This window comes from Chiloscyllium plagiosum, unplaced genomic scaffold (assembly GCF_037043375.1).
Source record: "Chiloscyllium plagiosum isolate Xiang-an unplaced genomic scaffold, Cpla_swu_hap1 HiC_scaffold_3, whole genome shotgun sequence".
Classification (NCBI taxonomy): Eukaryota; Metazoa; Chordata; class Chondrichthyes; order Orectolobiformes; family Hemiscylliidae; genus Chiloscyllium; species Chiloscyllium plagiosum.
Window position 1 is genome coordinate 53,685,917 of NW_028270141.1, and position 21,882 is coordinate 53,707,798.

The 21,882-nt window shown below is 39.5% G+C and overlaps 1 protein-coding gene across 13 annotated transcripts in view; it reads left to right on the top strand.

The window, feature by feature from the left end:
* adgrb3 (adhesion G protein-coupled receptor B3) overlaps window positions 1–21,882 on the top strand; it is an 858,467-nt gene that overhangs the window by 79,917 nt on the left and 756,668 nt on the right. The gene's annotated exons all lie outside the window — the stretch shown is intronic.

Here is a 21,882-nt window from a genome sequence, read left to right on the forward strand (position 1 = left end):
TTTGGAAATAGAACCAGTTTGACTCAAGATTGGGATACAGACAGACTCTAACCTCATACCTTTAATGCATTGTCTGAGTTGAGCCTGCAACCCTTTGTAAAAAATGAAAGACTTAACAGCAATCTAGGTTTGTTCAGTATATCATATCAGTTGCATGACACTGCCATCTTTTGCTCTAAATTCTGTCTCCTGCTCCTGCTCCATAGCTACCTGATGAAGCAGCAGCACTCTGAAAGCTAATACTTCCAAATAAATCTGTTGGACTATAACCTGGTGTTGTGTGATTTTGAACTTTTTTATTTTTAATTCTTGTTACACTGCCCCCAATGGACAGGTCTTTTTTTGTTGTTATTTGTTAACTTAGTGATTGGACAATTGGGTTTATGTTGAAAAGAAAGAGGTGCTTTCAGCTAAATTGGCTGAATTGAGAAATTGGCTTCTGGTCAGTGTAAAAACCCAAAGGGCAATGTTGAAACTGATGTCTGGGTTAAACGATGGACTTCCATAAAAAAAAAACCTGTAAATCTCTGAAAGATTTTTATGCTTAACTGAACAAATGGAATTTGGTGTATTAAACATGCAAAACAATGCTTTTCTGAATTATGTCAATAAATGCTGTGCAATTGTCTAATGAGAATTTTTTATGGTCAGCAATGCTCAAATAGATTTTATCAAGGAGTTAGGGAAAAAGAACATCTCAAAAGAAGTCCAATTTTGGGTGCAATTTGAGTCCATATCATTGGCTGCATTGCTAGAGTGGCACGGTGGCTCAGTGGTTATCACTGCTGCCTCATAGCACCAGGGTTCCAGGTTCAATTCCAGCCTCGGGCGACTGTCTGTGTGGAGTTTGCACATTCTCCCCGTGTCTAGTCGAGTAAGTTACCCGCAGTGTTAGGTGTACTAATCAGAGGGAAGTGGGTTACTCTTTAGAGAGTCAGGTTGGGCCAAAGGGCCTGTTTCCACCCTGTAGGGAATCTAATCTAAAAGAAGAAACTCTGCTTTCTTTAGGGTTATGGTGAGCACAAAACATCTCCAAAACAGTAGAAAAATTACATCTATAAAGCAACTTTCCCAAGCTCAGGACAACCAGAGCCACTTTATAATCCAGGAAGCACTTATCCAAAGGTCATTCAATCTCATGATATAACAATAATGGCAGTCAATTTGAGCTCGGAAAATTGCCACATAAAGTAATGAGATAGTAACCAGGTATCATACAAACAGAAAGTGCTGGAGATACTCAGATAATCTGTTTCAGTGAAATTAAGTGGAAGATAAATATTAATCAGAGCATCAGGTAAAAGGTTTTTGAAAGGCAAACTGTGAGTTAAGATAAAAAAGTAAAAGGGTTACTTGGAATATATCCTTTTGGAAGACATTAGGAATAAAGCCGTTAGAGTCCAGGGAGTAGAGCTGCTGTCACAATGATTGGGAACAAAATTTAGCATTCAGTTCAATAATTGAACAGAATGAAGCAAAGGAGATTTCTTTTTCAAAAACTACTGAAATGGTAATTAGAAAATCAGCTATTTCTGGAGAGTTTGCGTATGTAGAATTAGCCCAGAAGGAGGAGAATCACAGAAGGTATGAGAGGCAGTTCTGACAAGGGAACTGAAGATGCAGCTGTCCAAGGTAAAGGAGGACAAGCTCAAATAATCAGCTTCAGTAGCATGTTAATGCAGGTTACAAGTCCCAGACTGATCAGGGCCTCTGCTGATGGAAACAGGCTTCTGTAAGAGAAAGCGTAATGAAATAAGAAGCACTTTTGTTTTTCAATGAGGAAAAGAAACAAGAATAAACCATGATTGTGTCTTACAACTGTGTCCTCCACAACCACCTGATGAAGGAGTGGCGCTCCGAAAGCTAGTGTGCTTCCAATTAAACCTGATGGACTATAACCTGGTGTTGTGTGATTTTTAAGAATAAACCAAGTTGTGTATATTGTTGAACAGTCCAAATCAGAGGATAGACACATCATTGCATTTGATCTCCAACATTACTGAAGAGGAACAGTTTGAAATCAGTCTTCTGAGGTTCATGCTATACCAGGCTCAAGTATCTCACAAGTGCCCTTGCAGCTACTCTTGTACTAACTTTGCCAAATTATGATGAAATTGCCATTCAGTGCATTTGTTTACCTGCTCTCTAATTCCACACACTTACTCCTCCTCTAACTTCATCACTGCATCATTGGTGGGACATACCTTCAGCTTTGTAAGTCCTTTGTAGTCATCTCTTTAATTTTGTAAACCTCAGCATCTCTTTAATTTTGTTCTTTTATTCTTTAAGGTGCTTTGCAAATACTAATTCTTTAGGCACATTTACGGTCATCAGCCCCAGTATATCCACTGTGAATTTCTGTCATGATACAGGCTCCTGTGAAATGTGTTGGGGTATTTTACTGAATTAAGGATGCTGTCTAAAGATAGTATAATTTTGGTGAAATCTTCTTCCTTCGCAGATGCAAAGTGCTTTTTTTGTATTTGAGCCTCTTTTCCATGATTACTTTTCTATTTTGGTCCCTAATAGATTCCTTCCTCCTTTTGCCACCTTTTGATTATTTGAAGGCAAGAGAAGGGTTTGGAATTCTTTTATGCTACTTTCAGTCACCTTTTTGTAGTGCCTATTCCATGGAAGGCTGACTGAAACAGTCAGGCAGTGGGAAACTATCACAGGGGTCTTCTGCTGGAGTTAAGACCCCGCAGGCGGAAGTCATCAAGTGAGAGCTGCTGACAAGAATTGTCAGCTCTTGTACACAGTAACATCATGGAGGAGGTCTGATGGTTAAAAAAACACACTTATGTCCCAGAAGGTTCTGGACAACTTTAGGTAATGTAAAGGAGGCCTGGAATTTAGGGATGGAAAGTTTTTTAAGGTTGTGAGTCATGGAGAAAGTGTTGCTGGGTGAGAGTGGTTCAGGATGCATGGGCGACTCCCAGTGAGCATCAACTGTTAGATGTCCAGTTCTGCATGCAGGCACGTTACCTTGACTGAGGAAGTCACACAGGAGCAGATGTTGTGCATAGTGATTGGCCTTTAGCTTGGTTAATCCCAATGGTGAAACAAAGGCTTTACTGATCCTTAATTGGTCACTTAAGGGCCTCAATTGGCAATGAGGCAGGGTGGTAGCCATCCTGCTCAGGATTTAAGTCTGAAGTTTGGGTATGTAGCCATTACATTCAAAAAAATACTAACCTTCTCGTCTCCAAACCTGCCAACTCTGTGTGCAGAAAATTCCATCTTATCTCTTTGCCCCTCTTGTTTACTTCTACATCTCTCAGATTAATCCATATTCAACCTTATTTGTACTAGCAACCTGAAATCTATTGTAAACCCCCTTTGTCTGCCTTATCTTCCTTTCTCTGTTTCATCATTCCAGGAACTTCACCCCTCTATTGGCTTGAGGGATGTGTTTCCAGTAAGTTTTGGATAGGGATGAGGAGAAAGCGTTGATGAAATTCATTACTGTAGAAGAAAGTAGGTGTTCAACTACAGAGCATAATCAAATCCAAGATGGACAATTTTTAAACACTCTGGGATGAGGGAAGAAATTGAAATTGAGATCAAGGAGCAGCCCACTGAAAGGTGTAATAGGTGCCAAGTGGTTGCATAATCAATCCCTTACATTTTTTTGTCAATTTCTTATGTTCCAGTGAGCAGAACAAGCAATTAATGATGACTGTTAGAGAAAGGGATAGCTTAGAAACCTATAAAATTCTATTAGGACTGTACAGAGTAAATGCAGAAAGGATGTTCCCAATGACTTAGAGTTGAGAACCAGAGGTCATAGTCTAAGGATACAGGATAGGCAATTCAGGACTGAGATGAGGAGAAATTTCTTCACCTAGAGATGGTGAGCCTGTGAATTCTCAACCACAGAAAGCAATTGAGGCCAAAACATTGAATGTTTTCACGGAGGAGTTAGATTTGTTTTTTAGGGCAATGGAGATTAAAGGGAATGGTGAGAAAGCAGGAACAGAGAATGGAGTTGAATGAACAGCCATCATTATATTGAATGGCGAAGGAGGCTTGAATGGCTCTACTTCCCGAAAAAGCAAATTTGGAAGCAAATTCAATGCCTGGTCTTGCTCCTATTTTCTACGTTAGCCCAATATACAAAAGATATTTCTGTGAGATCATGGCAAATTAACACCAAATACAGCAGGAAACCAGTGTTTATCTAATTAATTAAACAATGCAAGATCCTTTTGAGGAGTGCTTTATAAAACAAACTGAGACACATAAGCAGTTATTAGACTATATGACTAAAAGTTTGATCTGAAGAAGTAGACCTTAAAACAGGGAAGTGAGATGGACTGGTTAAGAAAGGGAGTTTAAGAGCTTAAGGGCCACACAATGGTAGGTACAGCAATAAATGTCAGAGCAATTAAAATTGGGGATGCACAGGAGGCTGAAACCAGAAGAGCACAAAGAACTTAGAAAGCTATAGTGCTGAAGGAGGTTACAGAGTTAAGGAGTTGTGCAACTACGGAGGGATTTGAAATCCAGCACTAACAAAGTTTAATTTTAAACCAGATGCCAGTGTAGGTCAGCAAATGTTATTGTGAGGACCCAACAGCATTTGGTGAATTAGGTCACCAGCAACAGGGTTTTGAAAGAAATGCAGAAAATTTTGAAAATGAACATTTAAAGCATATAAACTAGGAGCAGAAGTAGATCATTAGGTTCTTTGACCCTGCTCCACAATTCAATGGCTGATCTGTTTCTGTTTCGAATTCCATACTTCTGGAGGCAGAAGCAAAATGATATCAATGGTGGAAATCTGAAATAAACACAGAAAGTGCTCAAGAAACTCAGCAAGTCTGGCAGCATCTTTGGGGAGAGAAAAAAAAAGTTTCATACCTGACATGACTCTTCTGAAGAATCCATTAGGACTATTAGTGAATCTTTGTAAAATTCTATAAATCCCACTTTAGAAATAGAACCAGTCTAACTCAAGGTTGGGACACAACACAGACTTTAGCCTCACATCTTTAATTCATTGTCTGAGCTGAGATGACTCATTTTGTTAGAAAACCTGAAGTTATCTTGAGAATAGGGTGGTACGGTGGCTCAGTGACTAGCACTGCTGTCTCACAGCACCCGGGACCTAGGTTCAATTCCCACCTCAGGCAACTGTCTGTGTGGAGTTTGCACATTCTCCCTGTTGACTACGTGAGTTTCCTTCCACAGTCCAAAGATGTGCTGGTTAGGTGAATTGGCTATGCTAAATTGCCCATAATGTTAGGTATATTAGTCAAGGGTGAATGTCGGGGAATGGGTCTGGGTGGGTTGCTCGTTGGAGGGTCAGTGTGGTCTTATTGGGCCAAAGGGCCTGTTTCCACACTGTAGAGAATCTAATCTAATGTGGCTTAAAAGGAGTTCAGGGTTATACATATTAACAAACCGAAACTAGCAAAACCATTCTAAAAGATGTAATCTACATTTGTTTAATCTAAGCTTGTTTAATATATTTCAGTTGCTTGACGCTGTAATCTTTTGCTGTAAATTCTGTGTCTTATGGTCCTGTTCCACAAACACCTGATGAAGCAGCGCTTAGAAAGTTAGTGCTTCCAAACACACCTGTTGGACTACAACCTAGTGTTGTGTGATTTTTAACTTCTGAAGAAGCACTTTTTTGTGCAATGATTTGTCATGATTTGGAATGTACTTCCCGAAAGAGCAAATTTGGAAGCAAATTTAATATTAATTTTCATAAAGGAATAAGATAAATGCTTAAAATGTGGAAGAAAAAAGGAGGAAATTGGGGAAAGGACAGAAAAATGATACTAATTAGATTGTCCATTCACAAGAGTTAGCTGAATAGCTTCCATTTGTGTGCTTCTGTGTCATCAGTTGGGGTATCACTAAATGATCTTTCTTTTTAAGCAGGAAGGAGGGTTGCAATGGAACACTCATTGGTTTGAAAGCTTTCTGATAGTTTTTGGCTCTCATGGCAATGAAATAGCTTAGGGCGTTAATACAGAAATGGAGAGTTAACTGTAACAGACTGAAATTAAATGCACCTGCTTATCCTGATGCAGGCTGGATAGGGTGTGTTTTTCTCCACATTTATCCATTCAGTCTTTATTAAGTAAATCTAAACCTGGTGTAATTATTCAGTTGCCAGTGTTAACTCATTAGATCAAGCATCAGTGCTAAAAAAGCTTACAATTCATGAGTTTAATTTCATGTCAGCTTTATGACAATTTGCATCCTTAGCTAAAATTTTTTGTCATACCAGCACACTTACTCAGAGATATGTGCAAAATTATTTTTAAATCTTTTGCTAGAGCTTTCAGGCACAGGATTATTTCTGCATACTGCTGGCATTTAGGTTGTTAGTGACATTGCAATGGTTCAAATAGAAGTATTTTTGTATTGATTACAGTGCCAATATTTCACAATGACAAAATGCTGCTGTAAATGCTCATGGTGCTATTGACCAATTTTGTTTGCATGTTGTGTGGCAAACAAAGATTCTTGCCTTGAGGGTCTAGAATGTTTAATACTTATCTAATTCTTGTTAGATGCAATACTATAATGCCATAAGACATAGGAGCAGAAATTAGGCCATTCATCCTATTGCGTCTGCTTGTGGCTGATATGTTTCTCAACACCGTTCTCCCGCTTTCTCTCTGTAACCCTTGATCCCCTTGTCAATCAAGATCCTATCTACCTCCTTGTTAAATATACTTAATGATCTGGCCTCCACACCCTTCCATGGCTGTGAATTCCATAGATTCACCACACTCTGTCTGGAGAAGTTTCTCCTTAACTCCATTCTAAAAGGTCTTCCCTTTACTCTTAGATTGTACCCTGCACAGTCACCTCCACCTTATATTGTTTCTGGGTGATGGGGGAAGAGGGGTAAAAGATAATACATAATTAGAAATGTGTCTTCTTGCTACTGACAGTGATAACTTTATGTCTTGGGTAAAGCTTGTGATCTTGGGCTCAAACAGGTAGGGGATTGGGGCCAAAGGATACAGTAGGGCTCGGATTCACAATCTAAACATCTTCCATTGTCATACAATGATGATGATTTGTTAATGATAATAATGTACATGAAGATGTAACTAAGATTAACATTCTCTGGCTTTGGAGACTCAGGGAAAAAAAGAGAGGAATATACTTGCATTTGAGAGCTGGAATCCAGAAATTAGTATTCTGCTTAACCATATAAAATATGAGTTTATCAGAGCCCCTGAAAGTCAGACAATTCTTAGATAAGGTAGACATAGTGGCAGCGGTCTAAGATTGTGGACAATGTGACTAAGTAAAACAGTCATGGCAGGCAAGATCCATAAGGAAAGAACAACAAAGGGTTAAATCCATGAAAACAGTTCATGTGTGGGATTTGACCAGGTTCAGCTTATACAGTTCAGACTCTGGTATATTTAATTCAATCTGGAATACTGCCAATCTGTTTATCAGAGTGAATTGCAATTTGTGGAGGCAATGAATCTGGTTTTCATCTTGTATAAATAATTGAAAGAGGAGAAAAGAAAACAGAATCACATTTATCTAGTACTATCATAACTGTACCTCCAACCAAAGCAGTACTTTGGAGTGTAGTCGCTGGTGTAATGTAGGAAACATAGCTTCGATTTCTACACAGGCAGATCCCTCTGTCATATACCAGTTAGCACCAGGAAAGATGGATGGCAAACATACCCAGTTGAAGGAAGCGTTTCCTACATTATATCATTTGTGTAAAGTAGAAATACAATACACCTACATACAATATTAAAATAAAAGACCATCTCATCAGTTTGAGGGGCAAACATTGGCCTCTGTTTGGTGGGAAATCATCTATACTTTCCTTGAATAGTGCCATGACCTGAGACGAGCTGACGATTTGAAGATTTAATTCAAAAGACAGCATATTGAATTGTGCAGCGCTCCCTCAATACTACACTGGAGTATCAGGTGAGGTCAAGTCTTCTGGCTTAAAGGTAAAACTATTAGCTGTGGGTTAATGCTATCACTCAACAACTCTGTCTGCACTGGGGATGTGGATTGCTTCATAATGATATCAAAGTAGATGTGACAGTCAAGGTATTCCAATGCACAGTTACTCAAAATTTCTATTGAGCAGGTCTCCATGTTAATTAAAGACCAGATTTTCCTTCAAAAGAAAGGCAACACGATAAGTATAGCAAGTTGATGCCCACAATCATTTATCTGTCACATGAACACAAAGCAGTACTCTATATTAAAAAATAGTGCACCATGTATCAATTCTCACTTCAAATCAAATACTTTAACTTTACTTCTGTGTTTAGAGTTCCTTTTTATGCTTTATATGAACAGTTGTTCTGGTTAATCAGCTTTTCACAGCTCCATTAATTTTATGCTCCATGCCAAAATGTCCGAAGAACCATCTGTTCACAGCTCTACTTGCTTTCTCCTTTGTGGGATTCAAATATTTTTTTCCCAAAATGTCCACAAATAAATGTAATTCTCTGTATATTGTGTGGCTGGCATTAGTCCATTAATGTTTGAATCCTTCTGCAAATGAAAACAGCAACTATTTTGATTCTGAAAGAGGTTATTCAGCACAACATCTGTGCTCAAGGAGAAAAAGAGTTGTCTGGTCTAATCCTGTTTTCCAGTTTTTGATTCTTACTCTGATATCTCATATGCATACTCAAATAATTTATAGATACATAAAGGTTTCCATATCTACTACCCTTTCGGCCAAAAGTTTCAGGCAACATCAAAAGATTACCGCTCCAATTTCCTGCAATCCTTTTGACTAATTGCTTTAAATCTACACACCTTTAGCCTTCCCTGTTTGAAATATAATTCCATCATATTCAAATATTTCTCAGGGCAAATGTTCTCAACTCCTGGAAACATCCTGGTAGATCTTTTTTATATTCTCTGACAACCTTCCTGTAATGTGTCAATCAAGCAATGCAGCTACAGCTTAACTTGTGTTATATACAGTTCCAACATAAATTCCCTGCTCTATAATCTAGGCCCTCAGCCAATAAAAGCAACTTTCCTGTTTGCCTTTTTGACCATCATTTGCACCTATTCGGATACTTTCAGAGCTTTATAGACAAACACTCCAATGTTCTTCACTCCATCTCTCAGAATCTGACCATTTTTTATGTATTCCCCTTGACTTGTTTGCAGCTGTTCTCCCATCCTGCCAAATGCATTATCTCATAGTTCCCCAAATTGAATTCCATTTGCCATGGTTTTTCCCATCTAATCAGTCCATTTATATCTCACCTAATGTTTCAGGTTTCTCCCTAAATATAGGCCACACAGTCAGTTTTCACAGTGCTGGAAAACTTCTCAATCATTTTCCCTCTATGATATCATATATAAAATATAGCCATTTGGCAATTCAAGAAGGAAGTTCATCACCAATCTCATCTGGGGTAATTAGGGGTGGAAATTATATGTTATGTAACCCTCACAGTTCATAGGAGAGTATGATATATATATATGCCATGAACTGAAGACACGAACGAGCAAAATCTCTCCCTGCTGCCATATACATAGCATATACCCACATGTCAAAGAACAAAGAACAAAGAAAATTACAGCAAAGGAAAAGGCCTTTCGGCCCTCCAAGCCTGCACCAATCCAGATCCTCTATCTAAACCTGTCACTTATTTTCTAAGTATGTATCCCTCTGCTCCCTGCCCATTCATGTATCTCATATGAAATATTGCTACCTAACACTGATCATTTCCTCTTAGATCCCATCAGTTTTAATTTTCTACAGTCAGTAATGTGGGACCTGGTCAGAAGCTTGGCTAAATTCCATGCAGGGTGTATTAGATATACTACCCTCCTAATGCCTCCTGAAAACTTCAATCAAATTTGTCGGACATGACAGTAATATAAAGACAAAATACTTCAGCTTCTATGATAAAATCAGAAAGTGCTGGAGAAACTCAGCAGGTCTGGAAGTATCTGTGGGTTTTCAAGTCCAAGATTACAATCATTCTGAAGATGTTGTATCTAAATTTCTATCTCACATCTGCAAGCAGACATCTTGAGCTTCTCCAAAACTTTCCACTTTTACTTTTGTCAGACATGACCTCTCTTAAAAAAATCCAAGATGACTGTATGTGATTATTTGTGAAATACTCTTGAAATCATGGTCCATGCAGTACCATCTCTCAGAATTGTATTTAAATTATTTGTTCATAAGATGTACATGTTAACAGATCCTGGACCAGGATCTGTTGTCCATTTCTAATTGCCCTTGAAAAGGTGCTTTCTTGTACCATTGCAGTCCATGGCGTGTAGGATTACCCACAGTGCTGTTAGGAAGGGAGTTTCAGGATTTGACCCAGTGGTTCTGAAGAAATGGCGGTATATTTATAAGTCAGGACGATGCATAGTTTGGAGTGGAACTTGCAAGTGTCATATTCCCACATATCTGCTTCTCTTGTCCTTCAAAGTGGTAAAGACTCTGTTGGAGAAGGCTTCCAATGACATGACAAAGTCTGAAGTTGCACAACCTCAGGTCATAGTCTTACAGGTTTATTTGAAATCACAAGCTTTCAGAGCTTTGCTCCTTCATCAGGTGAAAACACATTCAATGATATATCAATACTGAGTTTAGCCTAATAAATCAAAAAGTAGAAGGCTGAATTTACACACTAGTAATATTTTGTACAGGTCAAAATCCAACTTCTCTGATCACCCTGCTATTGCAGGGTTGCCAAGATGGAGAGTATTCCTGCTAAATCTATCCCCAAAAGTAGCACAAAAGGAGTCAAAAGTACGAGTAATTACAAGGGACTGAATAGTTACCTTCAAGGCTGTGATTTCAACAATTCTATAAAATTTTGGTACGCATCAGGATAGGTTTGATTTCAGTGACAAGTGTGCACTAAAGACAAATTAACTTGAAATTTTTGTGTAAAAGTTGTGTGTTAATCTGTACATGAGATACATGAAAATGATGCTTTTTTTTACCAAAAGAAAGGGCATTAAATTATACAAAAGATCACCCATTACTCAAGTATATGGTAGCTGTTTCCAGTCCATTTTGACAAAGTTTTATCACAGCTTGGTTATATAAGCGTTTCCTCAATCTGATTTTCTTTTATTTCTGGTCTAACATTATCTTTCTTATTTCTTGTGAGAAATCAAATGGAATTATGATCGATGCCATAAAAATACTCTCCCGTTGGTAGCCATTCACTTGATCAGCTTCATTCACTAAAACTCAGTCTGGTCTGTCCTTTTATTTATTTGACTTGACTAAAAATGTTCCACTGAACATGTCTCAAAAATTCTGCATCTTTTATATTTTAAAATAAATGGATATTATATAATGATTTGTACTAGGCTTGTACTAGGCAAGCAAGAGGAGTGATGATCAGAATTCAGAAGAGCCTAATGATATCCTGTGGCATAATGATTGAAGATTGTGATCTTTCATTAATATTCTCTTTAAAGTCATACTTGGGTGTCACATGGCCTGGAAAGGTGTCACTAAGAAGCTTTAATATATTACCCAGTGATCCAAAATAAATTATACTCAAATTGGTTAATGCATTTCTTAAAAGCCCCTCTTTATCTCACCCTGATATGCCTCAATTGTTCCCCCCACTATCAAATGATGGCATCTTGATCACTCAATACCACTATCACATTGTGCTATGATCCCAGTTTATGGTAATACTGGACAAATCAGTTTTCAGAATGAAATCTGACTTGACAGATCATATATTAGTTTTTGGTGTTGGTTAATGATTTCATGGTTAGTCTTTGAAAAACATTCTCAAGAAGCTACAGATCTTCCTTATGTAGTAAACATTCTAATCAACATTATATAGTAGAAGAAAGATGTAAACCAATGCAGGTTGGTATTGAATACAGTTAGAAAGATTTTAACTTGAACATCAAAGCATGGTTTCAACTTGCTTTGAAACCATGCATCATACACACTCAACCCCAGAGAAATAACACCCCTATCATTTTGCAGTACTCTTTATTTAAGTACTTCAGTTTCTTTTTTTCTTAAACTGTGAGGAGCAACTTTACTATTCCTTTCCAATTCCACTGGCATCAATCTTTCACAATTTTGATTTCCCGCCTCAAGCGACTGACTGTGTGGAGTTTGCACATTCTCCCCGTGTCTGTGTGGGTTTCCTCCGGGTGTTCCGGTTTCCTCCCACAGTCCAAAAATGTGCAGGTTAGGTGAATTGGCCATGCTAAATTGCCCGTAGTGTTAGGTGAAGGGGTAAGTGTAGGGGAAGGGTCTGGGTGGATTGCGCTTCGGCGGGTCAGTGTGGACTTGTTGGGCCGAAGGGCCTGTTTCCACACTGTAAGTAATCTAATCTAAAAAAAAGTCTTTAGTTCGAAAACTTCTTTTGGAAACTCCTCACTTTAAAGCCACACATTACAAAACTTCAGCTAATGTTGCTGGTTCCCCTGAAATGACTCACCTACAGTGAGAAACTGTTCTAGCTCCTGAACTGGTCTGTAGCTTCTTCTGAACTAAAATTTCAAACCTTCAGTTCTCAAGTCCACACTAAACTAATTACTTTAATATGCTTACTGTACCTGTTTTATCCCCAAAATATAAGGATTGTGTCCATTAACCTACAGAGCTTCTTCCAGGTACTCAACTGCAATCACATGCTTTCATGGAACTAATATATTTGGGTTATACTCCAACCGATTTTATGACCTTTATAAAATACTTCACTGAACGGATCCACATCCAACTCCTGCTATTTTGAAATCCAACTGTGCTTCTTTCATGGCAACTGTCAGGATGTTGTAGATAAAAGGAAAATGCTTGAACAATGCCCTTAAGGGAAATAATATATCATCCTTACCAGGTCTGGACAATATGTGACTCTTGTCCATATTATATGAGTGATCTTTAGGAATGGCTGGGAAATGATTTGGTTGAGTCAACAGCATTAGGCAATCACTACTGATCTTAGTAGCAGCGACCGTTATCCCATAGATGAAATTTAAAACTAATCTTCATTGGCTTCAAATCTGACTTCACTGTCACTCAATATTTCTTCACCATTCTGTTGTACTGCTGCCTCATGGTCCTTTCATTTGGCCATCCCTGAAAAACAATGACAAAGACAGGACTATTCAAGAATAACAAAATACATGAAAACGAAGCCAAAATGCTCCCCTATGAAGATTGATAATAAATTGTTGTTGTCAAATCTTTATGTAAAGCAGAAAACTATGCAAAAACAAGAGGCACTAAGCAATAACAAAGACATTTTAATGAAGTAGAAATGAACAAATTGACAATCAGGGAGCCAGGATCCTGAGACATGACCAGCTGATAATTAGTCAGACTTAAGGTTGTGGTTTGGAATTGTTTCTCAGACTGTTACTTTAAATGGAAGATTATGAGGGGTCAAGCATCAGTCCGATTCCGAGCTCTGAAATGATGTAAAATTCCACAAAATGAAAGTCGAGAGTGTGGTGCTGGAAAAGTACAGCAAGTCAGGCAGCATCCAACAAGCAGGAGAATCAATGTTTCGGACAGAAGCCCTTCATCAGAAATTCTCCTGTTCCTCGGATGCTGCCTGACTTGCTGTGCTTTTGCAGAACCACACGCTCGACTCTGATCTCCAGCATTTGCAGTCTTCATTTTCTCCACAAAATGAAACTCGTATCCATGAGCATGAAATTGTCAAAAAGGCTGAATGTCTACAATGTTAAATGCACTACTCTGATCTTCCTCTGAACACTTACAAGTGTATATGCAAGAGTGATGGAGGCATAGGGTGTATGTGAGCATTGGCATATGAATATATGCTCGGGGTTGACATAGGGCTGTACTTAATGGAAGAGAAAGTGAGGTCTGCAGATGCTGGAGATCAGAGCTGAAAATGTGTTGCTGGAAAAGTGCAGCAGGTCAGGCAGCATCCAGGGAACAGGAGAATCGACGTTTCGGGCATAAGCCCTTCTTCAGGAAGGGCTTTCTGAAGAAGGGCTTATGCCCGAAACGTCGATTCTCCTGTTCCCTGGATGCTGCCTGACCTGCTGCGCTTTTCCAGCAACACATTTTCAGCTCTGTACTTAATGGAATCCTACTTATTGACTGGAAAACTGGTGAAAACCCTGCATTGCCTCTTTTCAGACAGACTGGCCAGCTTGAGTGTTAATCAGACACTTCTCAGGCCAGTGATGGATTTCCCCATGATCAAAGAGTCCTGGGAAATTCTGCAAACCCTGCCTCACTCACATACTCTGGGAAAACCAGGCTAAACTGAAGCTGACAGATGTGCAACAATTGGGAGCAATGCAGCAACCAAAGACCACAGATAACTAAGGAATCCAGGCAACAGGTGAATGGTTGCATAATGGGAACTGAAGGAAACATTAGGAGGAAAGGGTGTGGACAACAAAATGGACACTGAGGGTAGCTCTCAATGAACCCCTTCCTGATACTAGACCCCTTGCTTTTGTTGACTACAGGTCCAATCTCTAACCCAGCAGTAGTGGATGAGCTTCTTAGATGCATACTAATGGCTCATCTAAAGTTGGAAATGTGTTGCTGGAAAAGCGCAGCAGGTCAGGCAGCATCTAGGGAACAGGAGAATCGACGTTTCGGGCATTAGCCCTTCTTCAGGAATGAGGAAAGTTGGTCCAGCAGGCTAAGATAAAAGATAGGGAGGAGGGACTTGGGGGAGGGGCGTCGGAAATGTGATAGGTGGAAAGAGGTCAAGGTGAGGGTGATAGGTCAGACTGGGGTGGGGGCGGAGAGGTCGGGAAGAAGATTGCAGGTTAGGAAGGCGGTGCTGAATTTGATGGATTTGACTGAGACAGGCTGGGGGGAGGGGAAATGAGGAAACTGGTGAAATCCGAGTTCATTCCTTGTGGTTGGAGGGTTCCTAGCCGGAAGATGAGGCCTCATCTTCCGGCTAGGAACCCTCCAACCACAAGGGATGAACTCGGATTTCACCAGTTTCCTCATTTCCCCTCCCCCCAGCCTGTCTCAGTCAAATCCATCAAATTCAGCACCGCCTTCCTAACCTGCAATCTTCTTCCCGACCTCTCCGCCCCCACCCCAGTCTGACCTATCACCCTCACCTTGACCTCTTTCCACCTATCACATTTCCGACGCCCCTCCCCCCTATCTTTTATCTTAGCCTGCTGGACCAACTTTCCTCATTCCTGAAGAAGGGCTAATGCCCGAAACGTCGATTCTCCTGTTCCCTAGATGCTGCCTGACCTCCTGCGCTTTTCCAGCAACACATTTCCATCTCTGATCTCCAGCATCTGCAGACCTCACTTGCTCATCTAAAGTTGTCAATTGACAGGAAGGCAGTAAGGTAAAAACAATTACTGCAGATGCTGGAAACCAGATTCTGGATTACAGTGGTGCTAGAAAAGCACAGCAGTTCAGGCAGCATCCGAGGAGCAGGAAAATCGATGTTTCAGGCAAAAGCCCTTCATTAGGAATACAGGACATTTCGGGCAAAAGCCCTTCGTCAGGAATACAGCACAAAATGTCGATTTTCCTGCTCCTCGGATGCTGCCTGAACTGCTGTGCTTTTCCAGTAACACTCTAATCCAGAAGGAAGGCAGTAAGGCATTGTAAATGTTTAGTTAATTACATTGTTAATATCTGTATTTAAATTTAAGAAAAATTAGATGGTGTCTATTAATTGAGCATGCATATTGGGAGCAATTGTAACATTGCGAGTGGAAGGAGCTGTAAGACTGAGTAGTCAATGAACTGTACACACAACGAGGTGTCTTGGTTCATTCTCAGCAACAGGCTTGAATCCAGATTAAAATCTCCCTTATTTGCCTCAGAGGAGATATTAAAATCCACTCATGGTGTTTGTTCAATGCAAATACGTGACATGTGGTGAGGGTAAGTATGCAAAATGCACTTATGTAATGCGTGTATGAGTGGAACATAGATCTTAGGCAGAAGAGCTGGATGGAAATAAGACTTTAGACCACTGGGTTTTGATCACCCTCCTCGTTTTTGTGTGGGTTTCTGCCATGGGCTCTACTTTTCTCCCACAGCCCAAAGATGTGGATTGACCACACTAAATTGACCCATAGTGTCCAGGGATGTACAGGTTAGATACATCTTATGGAAAAAAATGAACAGGAATCAAGAAAACAAAAACAGAACTTGCTAGAAAATCTCAGCAGGTCTGGCAACACATTTAGAGAGTTAAAATTTTGGGTCCAGCGACCATCAACAACTGGAGGGCACTCAGGTTTATGCCTTTAAAGGCCTTTTGAGGTATTCCAATCGCTACCCCAGGGCACCTAATGCCAAATTAAGAGGGCCTGCGGGATTTAGCAGCAGGACCACGGCCTGTGTTGATGGAACAAAGGCAGAGTCACCGCTGAACCGGAAGGATTGTCAGCTCAACAAAGAGCACAGTTGCATCTGTAGCACCCAGACCACCCTTTTCACATGCTGCCTTGCCATTGTAGACTCATTCCAGGAACCCGTTTAGACACCATTGTGAATATTGATATTGGACCATGGGTGGCTCCTTTTCTGAATAAGCTTAATGTGTTGAATCAGGACCTTGGCACAGTTGTCAAGCAGTGACTCAACATGGACTGACAAACTAAAAGGAAGTAAAATGCATCTCAAAGGTGCCAGAAAGGGAGCAAGAATTCTGAGCCCAAGAGCTGATGAACAGAGATGCTTGTTTTATAATTCTATTAAATTCAGCTCAGACTTGTTATGCAAGCTTGGCTGAAAACTAAATGAGCTCCAGTATTCAAATTAGGGTTCCTGAAGACACAGAGCAACTCTCTCGTTCACACGCGCATACACACAGACACACATACACACAAGCACAGTGTTAAGACTTCACAGCTTGAATAGAGGCATTAATGCAGAGAAGTAGCAGAGAGGTCTAGACAAGTGTACAAAAGAATCATGTTCTGAAAGAAAATCAGTGCAGCTCTCTCAATGATTTATTACTACACTGTAGTGCTGTGTTTAGCAAATATCCTTTTCTCAAACTACTTTAAGTGCATTTTTGAAACCCCTTTACTTGATTGTTTGTTACATTGTTAATCTCCCTGTGTTGCCAGAGGGTCTTGACTGTACCTGGATTCAGCGCTGCACTGAAGTAACTAATTGCCATGTGAAAGGGTACCCAATGTGCACATCACAAGACTTAAACAAAGAGATGACTCTCACCCTGCCACCCCGATATCCATACTTTAAGGAAGGAATCTTTACTAGCCATCAAAAGAAGACTGTACAATACAATCTTCATAATCAGGCATAATCCAGCATGATAGATCAGTGGTTAGCACTGCTGCCCCTCGTGCCAGGGACCTGGCTTGACTCCAGCCTTATTTGACTGTCTGTGGAGTTTGCACATCCTCCAAGTGTCTGTGTGGATTTCAGCTGTTTGCTCTGGTTTTCTCCCATAGCCCAAAGATGTGGATTTGCCATGCTAAATTGCCTCGTAGTGTCTAGGGATGTAAAAGTTAGGTGGATTAGCCATGGAATAAGCAGAGCTATGAGGATTAAATGGGGAGCTGAGTCTGGATAGGATGGTCCTCGGAGAGTCAGTGCTAGACAGCCTCTTTCCACGTTGTAGGGCTTGGGGGCATGAGTTCAAACCCCATCGCTGTAACAGAGAAAACATGTATCCAATTTATTAATAAATCTGAAATAAAATGCTGGCCTTATTAATGATGATCACAAAGCAATCTTATTGTTGTAAAAAAAATCAAGTTCACCAACTTCCTTTCGGAAAGGAAATCTGCTTACCTAGTTTGGCCTACAAGTGACTCCAAATAATAGCATTGTGATTGCCTCTTAACTGTCTTCTGCAGGGCTGAGCAAGCCAATACAGGTATGTTATGTTAACGGTACTACACAGATGAAGTTATTGTTTCTCCAAAGACATTCTGAAGGGGTCCATTTTTTTTGCATTTCCAAGTGACTTGTCTTAAATCTCCTGCTGCTGAAAGCCTCATCCAGGCCTCGCTGGCTCTAGACTTGGTAATTTCAATATGCTACTGATTGCTTTCCTAAATTCTAACTTCTATAAACTTAAGGCTATTTAAAACTCTGTTGCCCACGTCTTACTTTGTAACAAGCCCCATTCCCCTGTCATCTCTTTGACCGACATGTGGCTCCAAGTTCAGCAACATCATGGTTCCAAAATTCTTACTCGTTTGCAAATCCCTCCAGTGTATTGACTCTCTCTGTCTTTGTAATCTCCACCAACCTGACAAATCCCCAAGAGATGTGTGCTCATTTAATCTGGCATTGTGTGCATTCCTGGTTTTAGTGGTTCCGCTATTGGTGGTTGTCTTTTGTTGCCTGGGCCTCAAGCTTTGGAATTCCTATTTGACATCTTTCTAATTTCTACTTTGCTTTCCTTCATGAAGACATTTTTTTAAATGTTAGCTTTTTGACTAACCCTTTGGTCATCTGCCTTAGTGTCATACTTTGTTTTATAATACACCTGAGGAGTGCCCTGAGATGTTTTGTTGTATTAAAGATAGGGTTTGTTCTTGCTTTATACACCATCAGTGGTTGATAGTAGGGATGCATGCAGCCCAGTGAATTGTGAGGATAATCCATGGGTATGCTTGAGCATAGTAAGCATCAAGGAAAGACTATTCAGAGAGCCTTCGTCTCTAAAGAAGCCCATCTAAATTTCCCATTACCCCCTTAATGACATGGGTGCCAAACCCTGTGCTCTTCTAACATTTGTCCAACAGAACTGAATAAAATAGGTGCCTGGTCATTTAGCCAATATTCTTATTTGATACTGTTGCCAGATGGCCTCATTTTGAACATGTAGCAGTGGTCCAAGCACAACTGAATGTATTTAGCCTTGTAGACAATTTTACATGGCTTCAAAGGGAATACATCTCCATATTGTTAACACCTTAAATTACTTATAATAACCTTAACTTGAGTGTTTTCAATGCCTATTTGGTTATTTGGAAAATAAAAAGAGATGTTAAGATGTTTATGGTGTCTTTTATTTTTCTTGTTAATATCACGAATAGGTGTGTTTGCTACTTATGAGATTGTTTACCAAAGAGGATTTTCAAAGTTACTTTCCTTATTTTGCCAGTTTCATGAGTATTTCAAACACTTGGCAGCAATATTATATGGATGTGTAGTTTTATACATTGTGGATTTTGGAAGACTCGGTGTGGAAATGCATGGGGGACATGTCAAGAGAGGTATGGAAGCGGCATGGGGTATAAAGAGATAGGAGGGTGACATGAAAGGGATAAGAAAACATATAGAGAGGTTGTGGAGGATATGGACAGGCTTTGAAACATACCTTTCTAAAAATTCTCAATTCAGTGCTTTGGGCAGATCATGAAATATTACTGGAATAATTTCAGGGATTACAGTTATGTGCATAAACTCGAGGAACTATAACTTCTTACAGTTGAGTGGAGAAGATCAAATAAACGTGGCTGCAATCATAAAGCATTTAGATAGAACACATGAAGTAAAGCTGTTTATAGTGGCTGAAAGTTCAAAACCATTACATAGGTTCAATGAGATTGAAATATGGAAAATGTATTTTTAGTTAATGAGAGTTTGGAACGTGGAATGCTTAGCCAGATAGGGTGGTATATACAATTTTAGCATTAACCTTCTAGAAGGAGCTAGTAAATACTTGCAGATGGAATAGTTGCAAGCTTTGAAGGCTAAATGCGTGTGGGAATAGAACTCGCTGAATGCAGTTCAAAAAGAACCAGGGTAGACTTGATGGGTCTAGTGATTACAAGGTTTATATTTATATTTATACTTTTTAATAGTTGTTGTTTGGAAATGTGCAATGTTTGTGAGTCTTTGCTATCAGTTGGATTTTCAGCTTTTATATTTTGATCAGATTCATGTCTGAACCATTATCTCCTGAGTTATCTCCAGTTGTGATATCTCAGTAAGCCTTTGATAATTCACTGTGAATAACAAATAATACGACCTTTGTGGTAATTGCTTTCACAACTTGAAATTGTCTTGTGTTTCTATGAGATTGTGCTATTCCCTTCTGGAGCAGTGCAGACATTGTTTTAGGTTTAAATCATTAAATACATTTACAGGAAAGTTAAATACATGAGAGAAATGTAAGACATATGATGGGAATTCTTGTTATGTCCTGCCTCAAAAGAAAATAGAAAAAATATACCATGTACTAAACATCCAGAGATCACAAACAAAAATAATGCAAATGAGGCCATTTGACCCAACTGGCAGTATTGGCTCTTAGAAACTGTACAACACACCTAGCTCTACAGCCTTGTTAGTGCTCCTGTTTTCAAGGATTTATCTAACTCCCTTTTGACAGTTACTATTGAATCTAATCCCATCACCCTTTCAGGCAGTACGTTGGAAGCATGCAGCAGGAGTAGATGGTGATATTGTGGCAATGTTATTAGATTGCTAATTCAGATGCTAATGCTCTGGAACTGGGATTCCCATTGACAGCTAGTGGAATTTAAATATTAATAAGCCTGGAATATAAAGCTAGTCTCAGTGGTGGTAACTATAAAACAATCATCAATAATCATGAAAACTCATCCAGTTCATTCATGTGCCTTAGGGAAGGAAATATGCAGTTCAGGCTATATGTGACTCTTGACTCACAGCAATGTGGTGAACTGCCAACTGATATGTCTAAGGAAAACATGGGCGATAAATAGTGGTCTTATCAGCAAATCATATATCCCATGAAACAATAAAGAGAAAAAGATCCAAATTGTAATAATTCACTACATCATTTGGTGATTGAACCTTTTGCCCATTAGGACCTGTTTCCCCCTATTTGCACAATCAAAATCCCTATCATTTTCTTTAATGTAGGAAACTGACACTTTTCGTGGAATCTTTCCAAATGCAGGAGCAAGCTAAACTATCGTATCTTTCTGTGTTAAGTCTAAATGGCTCAATTAAACCTAAGCCATTACAACTCTCTTGTGCTAGCTTTGCATAACAAACAGTTCCCCCACGCTAAAATACTCTTTGACCAGCTGCCAAGGCTGTCAGATCTGAATAATTGTCTCTTGGATTTGACACCAACTGATTGTCATGTGCATAATTGAATCAATCACAAAGCCCGTATACATTAGCAATGCCCAGTTTGGCACTTCCTGCAAGCCTGTAACCTTGGAAACAACCCAACAAACCTTGCAACATCTCAATCAATTTAGGCAACCATTGCAGCTGACTTTGAAGCTGTCTAAAAAAAAGCAAAATTTACCTCTAAACAACCCTATTCATGACCTTACATTGTCTCAAAGTCCCTGACTGCCAATGAATTATAGCCATGACTGAAATACAGGAAACACAGCAGCTCACTGGCACACTGTACCTCTTTTAAACAGCAAAAGATGTTAATTTTATTGGTTTAGGATTACATTGGTAGGACCCCATAGAGAATTCCCTGTTCTTCAAAATCATCTCATAAGAATTTCTATATCTACCCAAGAAAGCAGATAGCTTAATAGCTTGCCAAAGGAAACGTGTCCAACAATATAGCATTTCTTCTGTACCGGGTGGGATCCAAAACCACAGATTCCTCATTCAGAGGTAAGAAAGTGATCCACTGACCTACAGGTGCTTCTTAAGCTACAATTCCTGAGTCTTGAACAGCATCAGCAAGGATTCCCAAAACATTGGCAAACATTTGCTGGAATTTTCTGCTGGTACCAATAAATCAGGAGGTACTATGAGAGCGTAGGAAAAATATATTCCTTACAAAGCAAAACACAAGTGAAACACTCATGGAATTCCACGGATGAAAAAAGATATAAGGGAACAAGTGAGAGGTGGAAAAGAGACAAAAATTAAGCACTTAGAAAGATGAGGAATGCAGGGTAAGAGAGAATATGAAGACATTAAGAGAAAAGTGAAAAAAAAAATAAAATTAGCTAGGC